Genomic DNA, 17,468 nt, shown 5'->3' on the forward strand with positions numbered 1-17,468 from the left:
TAGTTTAATATCAATCTGAGTGAATGAAAAGTCTTCATCGGTGGTGATTTAACAGTTTATATACTGGCCACCATCATGTTTTGTAGTGGTATTTACATCGGCATTCATTTTCAAAAAAAAAAAAAAAAATCCCCTTATGTCATAAAAAATTTGTTTTCTTGTCTAGTACCTCATACTATCAGTTCTCTGAATGAACTTAGGTGATCTTGTTTCACAGCTGTATGATATTAGATACTGTGAACTTGAAGATCAGTTGTCACTTCCACACTAGTTTCCGGTTATGTCAATGTAACTTTGTTTTGTTCCTATTCTGTTCTGTATATGTATTGCTGAAGGTAATCAATTTCTTTTTTATGGAAAATTTTATACAACCGAATTTCTTCTTGCTTATTTTCTTGCTTCCTAACTACTTCCTATCCATTCTATTGTAATGTCCATGTGAAATGTGAATTTGATTTCTGGGGTGATCTCTCGTCTTGTACTTTGGACAAATTTATATAATTTCAAGTAAAGCTTAAGACCAAATGGCAAAATATAAATACACTGGTATTATTCAAATTAGAATGCGGTGTTGACAGCTTAATAAAAAAAGGAATATCATTGTTGCTACACTGCACATGTTAAACTATAGCAATAATTGTGGTAGTCTTCTAGACCATCATTGACTTAATGAAAAACTAAAAAATCTACTACAGGAAGCAGGTACATTATATACTGCTTCATCAGTATTTTTCTAAAGAGAAAAAATGTTTAACTTATGAAGTAAAAAAACTGGAATACCAGATTTAACTGAATAAAAATAATTTAATAATAATAAAAAACTAAAAAAATATTAACAAATCGTATATCATACAGGTAATTAATTAACTTTACAGATAATGTCCATCATTTTGGTAACAATGTGAGTTGCTTTGCACCTTATTTATAGTTTTAAAGATATATATAAATAAATTCTGAACAATTGAAGTAAAATCTCTCTGTAGGAATATATTCAATACTTTTCAAACATCTCATTTATATGAGTTATAAATTCACCAAAATAGAAAATAATGTTGATATTGTACACATTCTATAACGTATTGTGTTCAGTAGAACACATAATTACATATTAAATGAATAAGCACAATTAAATACAATACAGTTTTTAATCACATTCTAAGTGTATCTCTTCCTAACTTGAAAAAAAAATTAAGATAAAAAGTTTCTTAATTCCACAAAGTTAAAACTATCGATAAACATGACGACACAAAAGCTATATACATGAATCTATTTGTTTTATATTTAACAGATACCTACCTTATGGCATTATTACATTCAAAAAGAATTCTTTTTAATTAGAACATTTGGAGAATTTGGAGGACAGTATTCAACTTATCTAAAAGGTGGTAGTTATTGTTTTCCTTTCGTATTTGGCATCTACAATTTCCCTCTTTAGTGTCTGTCAGGTTTGCAACCATTCTTACACTCTACTGTTGCTGGTACCTGTTTTCCATGACTTAAATTTGCTGGTGGAAGCATTCCCTGTGCTTGTCACGGATTGTGCAGAGATTGTACGAAAAGAAATCCAGGTGCGAATCCAAGAAATAAACTTTAGGGACATATTACACATGTTTGTACAACTGTAGCATTTTTCCATAATGTCCAAAATAGTTCAGAAATTTAAAATTTACTAAAAGGTTTTGGACAACACTTTTAATTGATCTCCACAAAGACTTTTTGACTTTACTTAACAGTTGTTTGAATTGTCCATCTCTAATCAATGTTCTTTATCAGGAACCCACAAAAATTCCTTCCTTGATTTAAGTGTTGCTCAAGCGAGGACATTTTTATTTACAATAATGAAATCCAGTACCATTTTTATGCATTGCCTTAACAGAGTTTTTGAAAATTTTATGTGGAATGGATGTAGAAAATCATTTTCAAGTTAACTAGTAAGGGATGTAAAACACTTTTCTGTCCAGGCATAAATGCTTCACGCTTTGGTTATTAATTCCTTATTTATAATGATTTGTTTTGCCCCTGCTGCCTCATTTGCACAGAAAGCAACAAAATTTAATGCAGCTGAATTGCAAACCATTAAAAACGCAATAAATTAAACGGCAACATATAGTTCAGTGGTACTTGGGAATCTGCTAATTTGTAAAGGGGGCAGTTCACTAGAACTAATGAATTTTTTCTAATTGGATTTTCATATATTCTTATCTTTCTTTCATATTAGTTGAATCTGCTAATGGCACAGAAGGATAATTTTTGCCGTTGTGCAAAAGGATAGTTTTTAAACTAATTTTCAAAGAATCTATGAACAATCTTCTTTCTGTAAAGTTGTGTTCATTATGCAGTGTATCCATCATGGCACAAATATTGTGTCAGAACACTAAACTATTTTTCTGTCAGAATGTTAATCTTGAAACTCTTCCTGATAACAATGAAATAAATACATTTCATGTTAGTTTGGAGAAGATTCCGGCCTAGATCCCATAAGCTTGGCTTGTTTCTTTCACAAATTCAAATCCCGAAGAAGATCATAATTCACTTTGATACCTAATAAGATTCAGGGCTAGAGGATTCTGCTTCAAAAGCAGGACCTTCTTGCTCCTCTTGTCAGACTTCAGTGATTACCTCATATTCTGATTAATTTTCTAAAGTTAAAAGTGTTGGAGGTTGCGGTACTGGTAAATCGTCCCCATGAGGTGCCTTCTAATATCAGATGGTGTATGTTTGGATTTACAAGCTATTCTTTTATTTTTGTAATACAGAAATAAAAGTCCAACGATCTTGTAGTTCATACCACATGTTAATATGGCAAAATTCATGTGCCAATTATCCCTAGCCCAGACAGTGAGATATTTCACACAGGTTTAACAGTAGATGTGATGGGATCAGTTCTTACCTTGATCTCCAACTTTAATGCCGGAATTTACTTCATAACTTTTTTAATTAATGTAGTTAAACATAATAGTTGTTCTTCAAGCATCGAATCCCCACACTTGTAACAGAAGTTTGGGTCATTTACACACTTCTTGGCATATTTATTCTCTTAACGCAACACACTTGACACAGTACCTGTAAATCACAAAACAGAATGAAACCACTGTATGTGCATACGCAGTGAATGTTTAAACAATATTGGTGTGTTAATTGAATCACTCTGAAGACTGCTCTCTACTGATGTGTTAGAACCTACTGTACATGAATCAATCATCCAAATACAGCTGTTGCCTTCATAATATATTTGTATTCACTCTCAATTAGAAATCATTTAAAATATTCTTTTATGTACGTAAGTTATCCCTAAAAAATACATAGAATTCTACTTAAAAATATGTAGAAATATATTACTTAGAAGTACATAAAAAATATACTTCAAAAAATCTTATAACAGTAGATGGTGGAAAAATTTTGATTGCATTTTTTTGATTCAGTATAAAATTTACATCAGAAAAACAATAAAACTTTCATTTAACAAAACCGTGTTTATTAGTGAAATTGGATCATAATAAACTTAATGCAATATTTAATTTTTTTTATTAATCATTCTGGCAAATCTTCTTAAACCATACAACATACTATTACTGCTACTACTACATTACTGTATAAGTTGTCAACATATTTATCCTGTGATGCATATCTAATACCTTCTTTATGGAAAGATATCGTTAACCATACGCACCACTCTGGCACATTATTTAATTCTAATCCACTTTTACTTAGGCATTCATAGGCTGCTTATAAATCTCCCTCATAGTATTGAGTGAGTAATTGTAAACTTTTATTTAAAAATTTACTTGCTAATTTTGTCAATAAGTTAGTTTGAGTTCTTTATATAATGAGTTTCTTGAACTGTTAAGTTTCGGTTTAATTATTAGTTCTATTATAACGATTAACAATGTTCCTTTTAATTAAGTATTTTGGATAAATGGTCTTGCTTTCTTAGATCAATAAATAAATAGATACACAAGTTCTTTAAAGTCGCTCTTTTCCACTTTTTTCAGTCATAAAATTGAATTATACCATTGTTATAGAATAACTGTTAATTAGATAGTATGTTTTTTCTTAATGCTACTAAATAAATAAATTTTTGTTACTAACAGTACATATATAATACTAACATTGTTCTTTTTATCTTTTGTTGCAGGTACGACAACGATTACTTACATAGGTTAAGAGTGAACAGCGTTAATGTGGCTTAACTAATTAGTTGTATAATAACAATTAAAGGGAGGACTACTTACTTTGTATCTGGTGCTCCTTTTCTAGTAGGATTAAGTTTCTTTTTCAGGTAATTATATATTTTTGTTTTGTTTTGTAAACATGTGCATGTTAGAGTAAATTTGCATGTTAGAATTAAAGAAAAATCACGTTTCCCCAGTAGGCCCCTCAGTAGGTTGTAATTATTTTTTAATTATGTTATATGTGTAGTGTTTTTTTACAGGTTCATTATATATTTTAAGTTAGAATTAAGTATGTTAAGTCGCGTTCGCGTTCCATACCCCACCCACAGTAGGCCCAATTATAAAGTGAGATATTATTTTAAATATGTTTTTTATTTATTTAAGATTAGATTAAGTGCATGCTGTTAAGCCATGTTAACCTGTAGGGAATTTTCCGAAGTAATGTTTTATTTATTATGTATGTATATTTCAAGTTCATCAAACTGTATTTTTAACAATTGCCTTGATATTTTTACTAATTTTGTTTCAGAATATTTAAGTTTGTTTCAGCTATCGATCATGGTAATATTTTAACTAATCAATGATGAAAAAAATGGTGTGATGAAGAATAAAAAGAGGAAAAATGGATTCCAAAAGAATTAAAATATTAATAATTTGTTAATTTGTATTAATTTATTTTATTATTTTTATACTAATTTTTTTCCAGAGTGTTTCAAGTCTGTTTCAGGCATAGAAAACTGCGATATTTTAACTAATTAATGCTGGAACAACACACTAAAGTGATGCTTAGAAAATTGTACATGTGATGAATATATAACAAAAAATAAGATGAAAAGGCTAATTTCAAAAGTCAAAATGATGATCAGATTAAGATTAACACAATCAACAGCTAGATGACATAAGTGAGTATAATTTTAAATTTAATTAGATTATAGGAAAACAATGTAAAAACCTCATGATCAGATTTATTTTACAAAATAAGTGAAGGGGTTTTTTTTTAAAAGACAGTTTTAATTTTTGACATCATAAATGGTAAAACATTTCACAGAATACTGCATTTGAGTTTAAACAGTTTTAGTAAAAATAAACAAGTATAATTAATTAGCCTTATTTATTAATTAAAATGGACTTGTGAAGAGTTTTACTACATGGAGCATTTTATGTGTCTGAAGATGAATCAGTGGCAATAGTTTTAAATTGAATTTTCTCAATAATTATTTATAACGATTTTGCCCAATACTATATTTTAGATGTTGTTGCTGTTACCCTATTTTTAGTAGTAAAAGAGTTGCTGAATTCACTATAAGACACATTATATTAATCATGTAAGCATTTTAAATCTGTATTTGCCATAGTCTAGTACAAGTTTTATTTTATGTCACATTAAAGATGGGCTCTCTCTTTTTCTGTTTAGGTTCCAGAACCACCATAAGATATTACTTCAGAGGATGAATGAGGATCATATGTATGAATGTAAATGAAGTGTAGTTTTGTACAGCCTCAGGTCGACCATTCCTGAGATGTGTGGTTAATTGATACCCAACTACCAAAGAACACCAGTATCCACAATTTACTATTCAAACCCGTATAATAGTAACTCCCTTTACAAGGATTGAACCTTAAAACTCTCAAATTCAAAATCAGATGATTTGCGATGATGAGTTAACCACTAGACCAGTTCTGGGCTATTTAAAGATGGGCTGCTTTCCACCAACATCAATGCTAACCTGGTAAGTTAACTATTATTTAGCAAACTCACTGGACCCCCTCTTATATGCAATTGGTGGTTTGCATTCTGTTATGTGAGTTTTGTTTTCATGATATTAAAAATTGCTAATCTGAACAGAAGGCTGAACAAATACTTGGAAACTATAACAAACTTATACCAAACAGTATAAGTGGTTGTTAATGAGGCAAAGCAAAATTTGATTGGCATATTTTCAAATGAACTTTGAAATAAAAAAAACAAACATGGGCTTTGTATGTCTTCTGTATATCTTGTGCAGAAAATTTAATACAGTGATACAAAGGGATTCATTCATCTATGCTGTTTGGTATTCGAATGATATAGTGTAAAAAACAAAATCATTTCAATTTTTTGTTTGCAAAATATCTGTAGTTAAAAAAAATATGCTATTCAGTTCATTAATCTGCCATCGAAATAAGACCTGTGCTTCATGGACAGGATACTCCTATTTTAAGACTTCAATCTGTGTTACAAGACAATAAGATTTTATCCACCTAGCATATAGAAAAAATTGACACAATTTCTTCACCGGCCTTTGAAGATTAGAATCTATAGCCAACCAAAGATGAAGGATTTTGTTCACAATTTGGTTCTTACTAAATAAATTAATAACTTTTAGAATCAATATTGAAAGGATAAATATTCTATTTTCTGGCAGAAATTCTACTGATACAGAGATAAAAGGAAAAATTCTGACTTTTGAGCAGACCTTGTCTTGAACGGTCAGTCATCTAGAAATAATTTATTATCAAACACGTTGTGTTTATTTATTGACTTAAAATAGTCTAAAGGATATTCTTGAGATGGAAACAGGTTTACTTCAGTATCAACCTCCAGGTCCACCATTAGGTATTACAATATCCATGTAAAGAGATTTACCTTAATTGTTTTACCCTATATTGACTAAAAGCAAATAAATATACTGAACATTGTGAACTATAATGTGAAACTATGAGGTATTTTTTGGGCCAGCAAAGGGGGTGCTCTAAATTTTCACGCTTATTGTATAAATGAGATAATAAATCTAGGGAAGAACATTGGGTGATTACAAAATGGTTCTTCCCCAATAAAAAAAATTAGTGCCAGGAATGGAAAAGGCAGTAAGTAAAAATAAACAAGTATAATAGGCTAGATGACAGTAAGGGAAAACCTGATAGAATTTTGCTTTCTACAATTGGTCTTAGTCTAAAAATATTGAAAATGAACCTAATTTGTTAATTTATTTAATATTAACTTTAATATACTTAGCCCGGAACATTAAGTTCGTTAAATAAATAATTAAATACAGTTAAATAAACAATTTGTTTGGAGTTTTAATGGTAATACTTTCACACTGAGGCACTTTATAGTACTTGTAGAACTTGGAATTCATTTTAGACTTTGTAATTTTCGCAACATCTTAAAGACTCCACTAAACATCTGATTTTTTTGTAAGCCGTGGCATCATACGAGGGGCCATGACAGTTTGGAGAGTTTTAGCAGGAAAATTTTAATTGGTTTATAAAAATGCAGAATACATTGTGTAAATGATCGTTTGTGTATTATAATGTTTATATTTTAGTGAAATAGACCATAAGGTATAATATAAACCGGTTTTTCAAAAACAGTCAACTAGCCTATTAACACAGGCTTATTTGTTAACAATAGATTTGTGAAGATTTTTGTTATGTGGAACATTTTATGTGTCGCAAGGTGAGTCAGGTGTACTAGTTTTAAATTTAATTTTTTTTTACTAGTTTGAAAATATTTTGCACAAGGGATTTTTATAAAAAAAAAAATCACAACATTTTTTTCTGTCTGGCCATTTTAGGCGCAACAGATTGTGAAAAGAATTAAATGTCAGTTCTCCTTTTTTCAAATTTTTTTCTAATATCTCTTTTCACTAAGTTACTCAGTTTATTTTAATAAGTGCACCAATTCAATAGTCCTACAAATAAGTTTGGGGAAGAATACTAGTAATCCAAGTAGAAAGTTCTTTTCTGTTTTAGGAGATCTTTAGTTACAACAAAGACCAACTGTTCACTAACTTTGAAATTTCTGATAGGGTTTACTTGATTTTTTTTTTAGACATAAATTGCATAAAGAGAGACAAAACATTAAAATCAGAAACTCTAGCTCCAGAACAACATACAGGAAAACCTAACAAGATAAAGAATAAAAAATGATCAAATTATAAGAAAATGTTTTGGTACGAGTAGAATCATGGATAGAATCTGTAATGAAAAACTAAACCAGTTTTGACATCTTAAAAAAAAATGCAATGTGAGAAGTTAGCTAAATAATTCAAGCAAAACAGAAAAGCAGCAAATACCATATTTTTGAATATGATACAAGTGTAGAATTAGATTATTATCCTGCTTCCAGCTATTCTACGATTCATTTTTTTTTCGGTTCTTTTATTTTTCAGAAAACTTTAACCCTATCTTGAAAAGGCCCAGAAAAAAATTTTCTGGGGCAACACCGCCACTAATTTTAGCTACAAGCTGCCACTGATAATTGTAATATATATATATATATATATACATATATATTTATAAATATTATTAAATTAATAATATTTATTAATATAAATAAATAATTAAATAATTTTTACTTTTTAATTAAATTTTTTAACATTTATTAATTTGTTGTTACTTTTTTTTATTATAAAAATACTTTAGTGTTTATCATTATTTTTAAAGTATTTATAAAAGAAATACTCAGAATATAAAGAACCAAATTAATTAATTAATTTATCTTTTAGTAAAGAAAAATTTTCTCTTAATTTATTATTAATCAAAAAATGTATAAAAAGTTATTAATAAACATAATTAAATATTAAAACATGAATATTCCATTCTGTTCAGATTCAAAACAGTAAACATAAAATGATGTGATAAAGAATACTATTTTATTTCTTTTTATTAAAAAATGTTCATTTTAATATTCAGTCTTCTTTCCTTTTCTCATCAGATGGTGGATTATTTATTGTTTTAATTTTTGTAGCGTTGATAATATTTTTTTAAAAATTCACGGCCAACTGGCAGATCTTCCTAATAAATCTATCAATAATCCAACTTTCTTCTTAAATCTGGAATCCTACCTGTAGATTCCAACAAAGGATATTTGCTAAAATATTTCTTTTTTAAAATAGTTTATTATACTCTATTCACATATTATTTTTTCTAACTTCTTTGGTTGATCCTGCTTTTTTAGTTTAATATCAATCTGAGTGAATGAAAAGTCTTCATCGGTGGTGATTTAACAGTTTATATACTGGCCACCTTCATGTTTTGTAGTGGTATTTACATCGGCATTCATTTTCAAAAAAAAAAAAAAAATCCCCTTATGTCATAAAAAATTTGTTTTCTTGTCTAGTACCTCATACTATCAGTTCTCTGAATGAACTTAGGTGATCTTGTTTCACAGCTGTATGATATTAGATACTGTGAACTTGAAGATCAGTTGTCACTTCCACACTAGTTTCCGGTTATGTCAATGTAACTTTGTTTTGTTCCTATTCTGTTCTGTATATGTATTGCTGAAGGTAATCAATTTCTTTTTTATGGAAAATTTTATACAACCGAATTTCTTCTTGCTTATTTTCTTGCTTCCTAACTACTTCCTATCCATTCTATTGTAATGTCCATGTGAAATGTGAATTTGATTTCTGGGGTGATCTCTCGTCTTGTACTTTGGACAAATTTATATAATTTCAAGTAAAGCTTAAGACCAAATGGCAAAATATAAATACACTGGTATTATTCAAATTAGAATGCGGTGTTGACAGCTTAATAAAAAAAGGAATATCATTGTTGCTACACTGCACATGTTAAACTATAGCAATAATTGTGGTAGTCTTCTAGACCATCATTGACTTAATGAAAAACTAAAAAATCTACTACAGGAAGCAGGTACATTATATACTGCTTCATCAGTATTTTTCTAAAGAGAAAAAATGTTTAACTTATGAAGTAAAAAAACTGGAATACCAGATTTAACTGAATAAAAATAATTTAATAATAATAAAAAACTAAAAAAATATTAACAAATCGTATATCATACAGGTAATTAATTAACTTTACAGATAATGTCCATCATTTTGGTAACAATGTGAGTTGCTTTGCACCTTATTTATAGTTTTAAAGATATATATAAATAAATTCTGAACAATTGAAGTAAAATCTCTCTGTAGGAATATATTCAATACTTTTCAAACATCTCATTTATATGAGTTATAAATTCACCAAAATAGAAAATAATGTTGATATTGTACACATTCTATAACGTATTGTGTTCAGTAGAACACATAATTACATATTAAATGAATAAGCACAATTAAATACAATACAGTTTTTAATCACATTCTAAGTGTATCTCTTCCTAACTTGAAAAAAAAATTAAGATAAAAAGTTTCTTAATTCCACAAAGTTAAAACTATCGATAAACATGACGACACAAAAGCTATATACATGAATCTATTTGTTTTATATTTAACAGATACCTACCTTATGGCATTATTACATTCAAAAAGAATTCTTTTTAATTAGAACATTTGGAGAATTTGGAGGACAGTATTCAACTTATCTAAAAGGTGGTAGTTATTGTTTTCCTTTCGTATTTGGCATCTACAATTTCCCTCTTTAGTGTCTGTCAGGTTTGCAACCATTCTTACACTCTACTGTTGCTGGTACCTGTTTTCCATGACTTAAATTTGCTGGTGGAAGCATTCCCTGTGCTTGTCACGGATTGTGCAGAGATTGTACGAAAAGAAATCCAGGTGCGAATCCAAGAAATAAACTTTAGGGACATATTACACATGTTTGTACAACTGTAGCATTTTTCCATAATGTCCAAAATAGTTCAGAAATTTAAAATTTACTAAAAGGTTTTGGACAACACTTTTAATTGATCTCCACAAAGACTTTTTGACTTTACTTAACAGTTGTTTGAATTGTCCATCTCTAATCAATGTTCTTTATCAGGAACCCACAAAAATTCCTTCCTTGATTTAAGTGTTGCTCAAGCGAGGACATTTTTATTTACAATAATGAAATCCAGTACCATTTTTATGCATTGCCTTAACAGAGTTTTTGAAAATTTTATGTGGAATGGATGTAGAAAATCATTTTCAAGTTAACTAGTAAGGGATGTAAAACACTTTTCTGTCCAGGCATAAATGCTTCACGCTTTGGTTATTAATTCCTTATTTATAATGATTTGTTTTGCCCCTGCTGCCTCATTTGCACAGAAAGCAACAAAATTTAATGCAGCTGAATTGCAAACCATTAAAAACGCAATAAATTAAACGGCAACATATAGTTCAGTGGTACTTGGGAATCTGCTAATTTGTAAAGGGGGCAGTTCACTAGAACTAATGAATTTTTTCTAATTGGATTTTCATATATTCTTATCTTTCTTTCATATTAGTTGAATCTGCTAATGGCACAGAAGGATAATTTTTGCCGTTGTGCAAAAGGATAGTTTTTAAACTAATTTTCAAAGAATCTATGAACAATCTTCTTTCTGTAAAGTTGTGTTCATTATGCAGTGTATCCATCATGGCACAAATATTGTGTCAGAACACTAAACTATTTTTCTGTCAGAATGTTAATCTTGAAACTCTTCCTGATAACAATGAAATAAATACATTTCATGTTAGTTTGGAGAAGATTCCGGCCTAGATCCCATAAGCTTGGCTTGTTTCTTTCACAAATTCAAATCCCGAAGAAGATCATAATTCACTTTGATACCTAATAAGATTCAGGGCTAGAGGATTCTGCTTCAAAAGCAGGACCTTCTTGCTCCTCTTGTCAGACTTCAGTGATTACCTCATATTCTGATTAATTTTCTAAAGTTAAAAGTGTTGGAGGTTGCGGTACTGGTAAATCGTCCCCATGAGGTGCCTTCTAATATCAGATGGTGTATGTTTGGATTTACAAGCTATTCTTTTATTTTTGTAATACAGAAATAAAAGTCCAACGATCTTGTAGTTCATACCACATGTTAATATGGCAAAATTCATGTGCCAATTATCCCTAGCCCAGACAGTGAGATATTTCACACAGGTTTAACAGTAGATGTGATGGGATCAGTTCTTACCTTGATCTCCAACTTTAATGCCGGAATTTACTTCATAACTTTTTTAATTAATGTAGTTAAACATAATAGTTGTTCTTCAAGCATCGAATCCCCACACTTGTAACAGAAGTTTGGGTCATTTACACACTTCTTGGCATATTTATTCTCTTAACGCAACACACTTGACACAGTACCTGTAAATCACAAAACAGAATGAAACCACTGTATGTGCATACGCAGTGAATGTTTAAACAATATTGGTGTGTTAATTGAATCACTCTGAAGACTGCTCTCTACTGATGTGTTAGAACCTACTGTACATGAATCAATCATCCAAATACAGCTGTTGCCTTCATAATATATTTGTATTCACTCTCAATTAGAAATCATTTAAAATATTCTTTTATGTACGTAAGTTATCCCTAAAAAATACATAGAATTCTACTTAAAAATATGTAGAAATATATTACTTAGAAGTACATAAAAAATATACTTCAAAAAATCTTATAACAGTAGATGGTGGAAAAATTTTGATTGCATTTTTTTGATTCAGTATAAAATTTACATCAGAAAAACAATAAAACTTTCATTTAACAAAACCGTGTTTATTAGTGAAATTGGATCATAATAAACTTAATGCAATATTTAATTTTTTTTATTAATCATTCTGGCAAATCTTCTTAAACCATACAACATACTATTACTGCTACTACTACATTACTGTATAAGTTGTCAACATATTTATCCTGTGATGCATATCTAATACCTTCTTTATGGAAAGATATCGTTAACCATACGCACCACTCTGGCACATTATTTAATTCTAATCCACTTTTACTTAGGCATTCATAGGCTGCTTATAAATCTCCCTCATAGTATTTAGTGAGTAATTGTAAACTTTTATTTAAAAATTTACTTGCTAATTTTGTCAATAAGTTAGTTTGAGTTCTTTATATAATGAGTTTCTTGAACTGTTAAGTTTCGGTTTAATTATTAGTTCTATTATAACGATTAACAATGTTCCTTTTAATTAAGTATTTTGGATAAATGGTCTTGCTTTCTTAGATCAATAAATAAATAGATACACAAGTTCTTTAAAGTCGCTCTTTTCCACTTTTTTCAGTCATAAAATTGAATTATACCATTGTTATAGAATAACTGTTAATTAGATAGTATGTTTTTTCTTAATGCTACTAAATAAATAAATTTTTGTTACTAACAGTACATATATAATACTAACATTGTTCTTTTTATCTTTTGTTGCAGGTACGACAACGATTACTTACATAGGTTAAGAGTGAACAGCGTTAATGTGGCTTAACTAATTAGTTTTATAATAACAATTAAAGGGAGGACTACTTACTTTGTATCTGGTGCTCCTTTTCTAGTAGGATTAAGTTTCTTTTTCAGGTAATTATATATTTTTGTTTTGTTTTGTAAACATGTGCATGTTAGAGTAAATTTGCATGTTAGAATTAAAGAAAAATCACGTTTCCCCAGTAGGCCCCTCAGTAGGTTGTAATTATTTTTTAATTATGTTATATGTGTAGTGTTTTTTTACAGGTTCATTATATATTTTAAGTTAGAATTAAGTATGTTAAGTCGCGTTCGCGTTCCATACCCCACCCACAGTAGGCCCAATTATAAAGTGATATATTATTTTAAATATGTTTTTTATTTATTTAAGATTACATTAAGTGCATGCTGTTAAGCCATGTTAACCTGTAGGGAATTTTCCGAAGTAATGTTTTATTTATTATGTATGTATATTTCAAGTTCATCAAACTGTATTTTTAACAATTGCCTTGATATTTTTACTAATTTTGTTTCAGAATATTTAAGTTTGTTTCAGCTATCGATCATGGTAATATTTTAACTAATCAATGATGAAAAAAATGGTGTGATGAAGAATAAAAAGAGGAAAAATGGATTCCAAAAGAATTAAAATATTAATAATTTGTTAATTTGTATTAATTTATTTTATTATTTTTATACTAATTTTTTTCCAGAGTGTTTCAAGTCTGTTTCAGGCATAGAAAACTGCGATATTTTAACTAATTAATGCTGGAACAACACACTAAAGTGATGCTTAGAAAATTGTACATGTGATGAATATATAACAAAAAATAAGATGAAAAGGCTAATTTCAAAAGTCAAAATGATGATCAGATTAAGATTAACACAATCAACAGCTAGATGACATAAGTGAGTATAATTTTAAATTTAATTAGATTATAGGAAAACAATGTAAAAACCTCATGATCAGATTTATTTTACAAAATAAGTGAAGGGGTTTTTTTTTAAAAGACAGTTTTAATTTTTGACATCATAAATGGTAAAACATTTCACAGAATACTGCATTTGAGTTTAAACAGTTTTAGTAAAAATAAACAAGTATAATTAATTAGCCTTATTTATTAATTAAAATGGACTTGTGAAGAGTTTTACTACATGGAGCATTTTATGTGTCTGAAGATGAATCAGTGGCAATAGTTTTAAATTGAATTTTCTCAATAATTATTTATAACGATTTTGCCCAATACTATATTTTAGATGTTGTTGCTGTTACCCTATTTTTAGTAGTAAAAGAGTTGCTGAATTCACTATAAGACACATTATATTAATCATGTAAGCATTTTAAATCTGTATTTGCCATAGTCTAGTACAAGTTTTATTTTATGTCACATTAAAGATGGGCTCTCTCTTTTTCTGTTTAGGTTCCAGAACCACCATAAGATATTACTTCAGAGGATGAATGAGGATCATATGTATGAATGTAAATGAAGTGTAGTTTTGTACAGCCTCAGGTCGACCATTCCTGAGATGTGTGGTTAATTGATACCCAACTACCAAAGAACACCAGTATCCACAATTTACTATTCAAACCCGTATAATAGTAACTCCCTTTACAAGGATTGAACCTTAAAACTCTCAAATTCAAAATCAGATGATTTGCGATGATGAGTTAACCACTAGACCAGTTCTGGGCTATTTAAAGATGGGCTGCTTTCCACCAACATCAATGCTAACCTGGTAAGTTAACTATTATTTAGCAAACTCACTGGACCCCCTCTTATATGCAATTGGTGGTTTGCATTCTGTTATGTGAGTTTTGTTTTCATGATATTAAAAATTGCTAATCTGAACAGAAGGCTGAACAAATACTTGGAAACTATAACAAACTTATACCAAACAGTATAAGTGGTTGTTAATGAGGCAAAGCAAAATTTGATTGGCATATTTTCAAATGAACTTTGAAATAAAAAAAACAAACATGGGCTTTGTATGTCTTCTGTATATCTTGTGCAGAAAATTTAATACAGTGATACAAAGGGATTCATTCATCTATGCTGTTTGGTATTCGAATGATATAGTGTAAAAAACAAAATCATTTCAATTTTTTGTTTGCAAAATATCTGTAGTTAAAAAAAATATGCTATTCAGTTCATTAATCTGCCATCGAAATAAGACCTGTGCTTCATGGACAGGATACTCCTATTTTAAGACTTCAATCTGTGTTACAAGACAATAAGATTTTATCCACCTAGCATATAGAAAAAATTGACACAATTTCTTCACCGGCCTTTGAAGATTAGAATCTATAGCCAACCAAAGATGAAGGATTTTGTTCACAATTTGGTTCTTACTAAATAAATTAATAACTTTTAGAATCAATATTGAAAGGATAAATATTCTATTTTCTGGCAGAAATTCTACTGATACAGAGATAAAAGGAAAAATTCTGACTTTTGAGCAGACCTTGTCTTGAACGGTCAGTCATCTAGAAATAATTTATTATCAAACACGTTGTGTTTATTTATTGACTTAAAATAGTCTAAAGGATATTCTTGAGATGGAAACAGGTTTACTTCAGTATCAACCTCCAGGTCCACCATTAGGTATTACAATATCCATGTAAAGAGATTTACCTTAATTGTTTTACCCTATATTGACTAAAAGCAAATAAATATACTGAACATTGTGAACTATAATGTGAAACTATGAGGTATTTTTTGGGCCAGCAAAGGGGGTGCTCTAAATTTTCACGCTTATTGTATAAATGAGATAATAAATCTAGGGAAGAACATTGGGTGATTACAAAATGGTTCTTCCCCAATAAAAAAAATTAGTGCCAGGAATGGAAAAGGCAGTAAGTAAAAATAAACAAGTATAATAGGCTAGATGACAGTAAGGGAAAACCTGATAGAATTTTGCTTTCTACAATTGGTCTTAGTCTAAAAATATTGAAAATGAACCTAATTTGTTAATTTATTTAATATTAACTTTAATATACTTAGCCCGGAACATTAAGTTCGTTAAATAAATAATTAAATACAGTTAAATAAACAATTTGTTTGGAGTTTTAATGGTAATACTTTCACACTGAGGCACTTTATAGTACTTGTAGAACTTGGAATTCATTTTAGACTTTGTAATTTTCGCAACATCTTAAAGACTCCACTAAACATCTGATTTTTTTGTAAGCCGTGGCATCATACGAGGGGCCATGACAGTTTGGAGAGTTTTAGCAGGAAAATTTTAATTGGTTTATAAAAATGCAGAATACATTGTGTAAATGATCGTTTGTGTATTATAATGTTTATATTTTAGTGAAATAGACCATAAGGTATAATATAAACCGGTTTTTCAAAAACAGTCAACTAGCCTATTAACACAGGCTTATTTGTTAACAATAGATTTGTGAAGATTTTTGTTATGTTGAACATTTTATGTGTCGCAAGGTGAGTCAGGTGTACTAGTTTTAAATTTAATTTTTTTTTAGTAGTTTGAAAATATTTTGCACAAGGGATTTTTATACAAAAAAAAATCACAACATTTTTTTCTGTCTGGCCATTTTAGGCGCAACAGATTGTGAAAAGAATTAAATGTCAGTTCTCCTTTTTTCAAATTTTTTTCTAATATCTCTTTTCACTAAGTTACTCAGTTTATTTTAATAAGTGCACCAATTCAATAGTCCTACAAATAAGTTTGGGGAAGAATACTAGTAATCCAAGTAGAAAGTTCTTTTCTGTTTTAGGAGATCTTTAGTTACAACAAAGACCAACTGTTCACTAACTTTGAAATTTCTGATAGGGTTTACTTGATTTTTTTTTTAGACATAAATTGCATAAAGAGAGACAAAACATTAAAATCAGAAACTCTAGCTCCAGAACAACATACAGGAAAACCTAACAAGATAAAGAATAAAAAATGATCAAATTATAAGAAAATGTTTTGGTACGAGTAGAATCATGGATAGAATCTGTAATGAAAAACTAAACCAGTTTTGACATCTTAAAAAAAAATGCAATGTGAGAAGTTAGCTAAATAATTCAAGCAAAACAGAAAAGCAGCAAATACCATATTTTTGAATATGATACAAGTGTAGAATTAGATTATTATCCTGCTTCCAGCTATTCTACGATTCATTTTTTTTTCGGTTCTTTTATTTTTCAGAAAACTTTAACCCTATGTTGAAAAGGCCCAGA

General features: G+C 29.1%; 3 long non-coding RNA genes across 5 annotated transcripts in view; 2 read left to right on the plus strand and 1 right to left on the minus strand.

Moving 5' to 3' along the window:
- LOC142332498 (uncharacterized) overlaps positions 1-17,468 on the minus strand; it is a 97,276-nt gene that overhangs the window by 21,125 nt on the left and 58,683 nt on the right. For all 3 annotated transcript variants that reach the window (XR_012758310.1, XR_012758311.1, XR_012758312.1), the window contains exons 5-6: positions 12,001-12,173; positions 2,891-3,063 (exon numbers count right to left, since the gene is read on the minus strand). This is a non-coding gene — a long non-coding RNA (uncharacterized LOC142332498). The remainder of the gene's footprint in view (positions 1-2,890; positions 3,064-12,000; positions 12,174-17,468) is intronic.
- On the plus strand, positions 5,008-8,188 carry LOC142332129 (uncharacterized). The gene is made up of 3 exons (XR_012758171.1): positions 5,008-5,074; positions 5,587-5,902; positions 7,987-8,188. It is a non-coding gene; the product is annotated as an uncharacterized LOC142332129 (long non-coding RNA).
- LOC142332128 (uncharacterized) lies at positions 14,118-17,298 on the plus strand. Its single transcript, XR_012758170.1, has 3 exons — positions 14,118-14,184; positions 14,697-15,012; positions 17,097-17,298. It is a non-coding gene; the product is annotated as an uncharacterized LOC142332128 (long non-coding RNA).

This window comes from Lycorma delicatula, chromosome 11 (genome assembly GCF_047948215.1).
Source record: "Lycorma delicatula isolate Av1 chromosome 11, ASM4794821v1, whole genome shotgun sequence".
Lineage (NCBI taxonomy): Eukaryota > Metazoa > Arthropoda > Insecta > Hemiptera > Fulgoridae > Lycorma > Lycorma delicatula.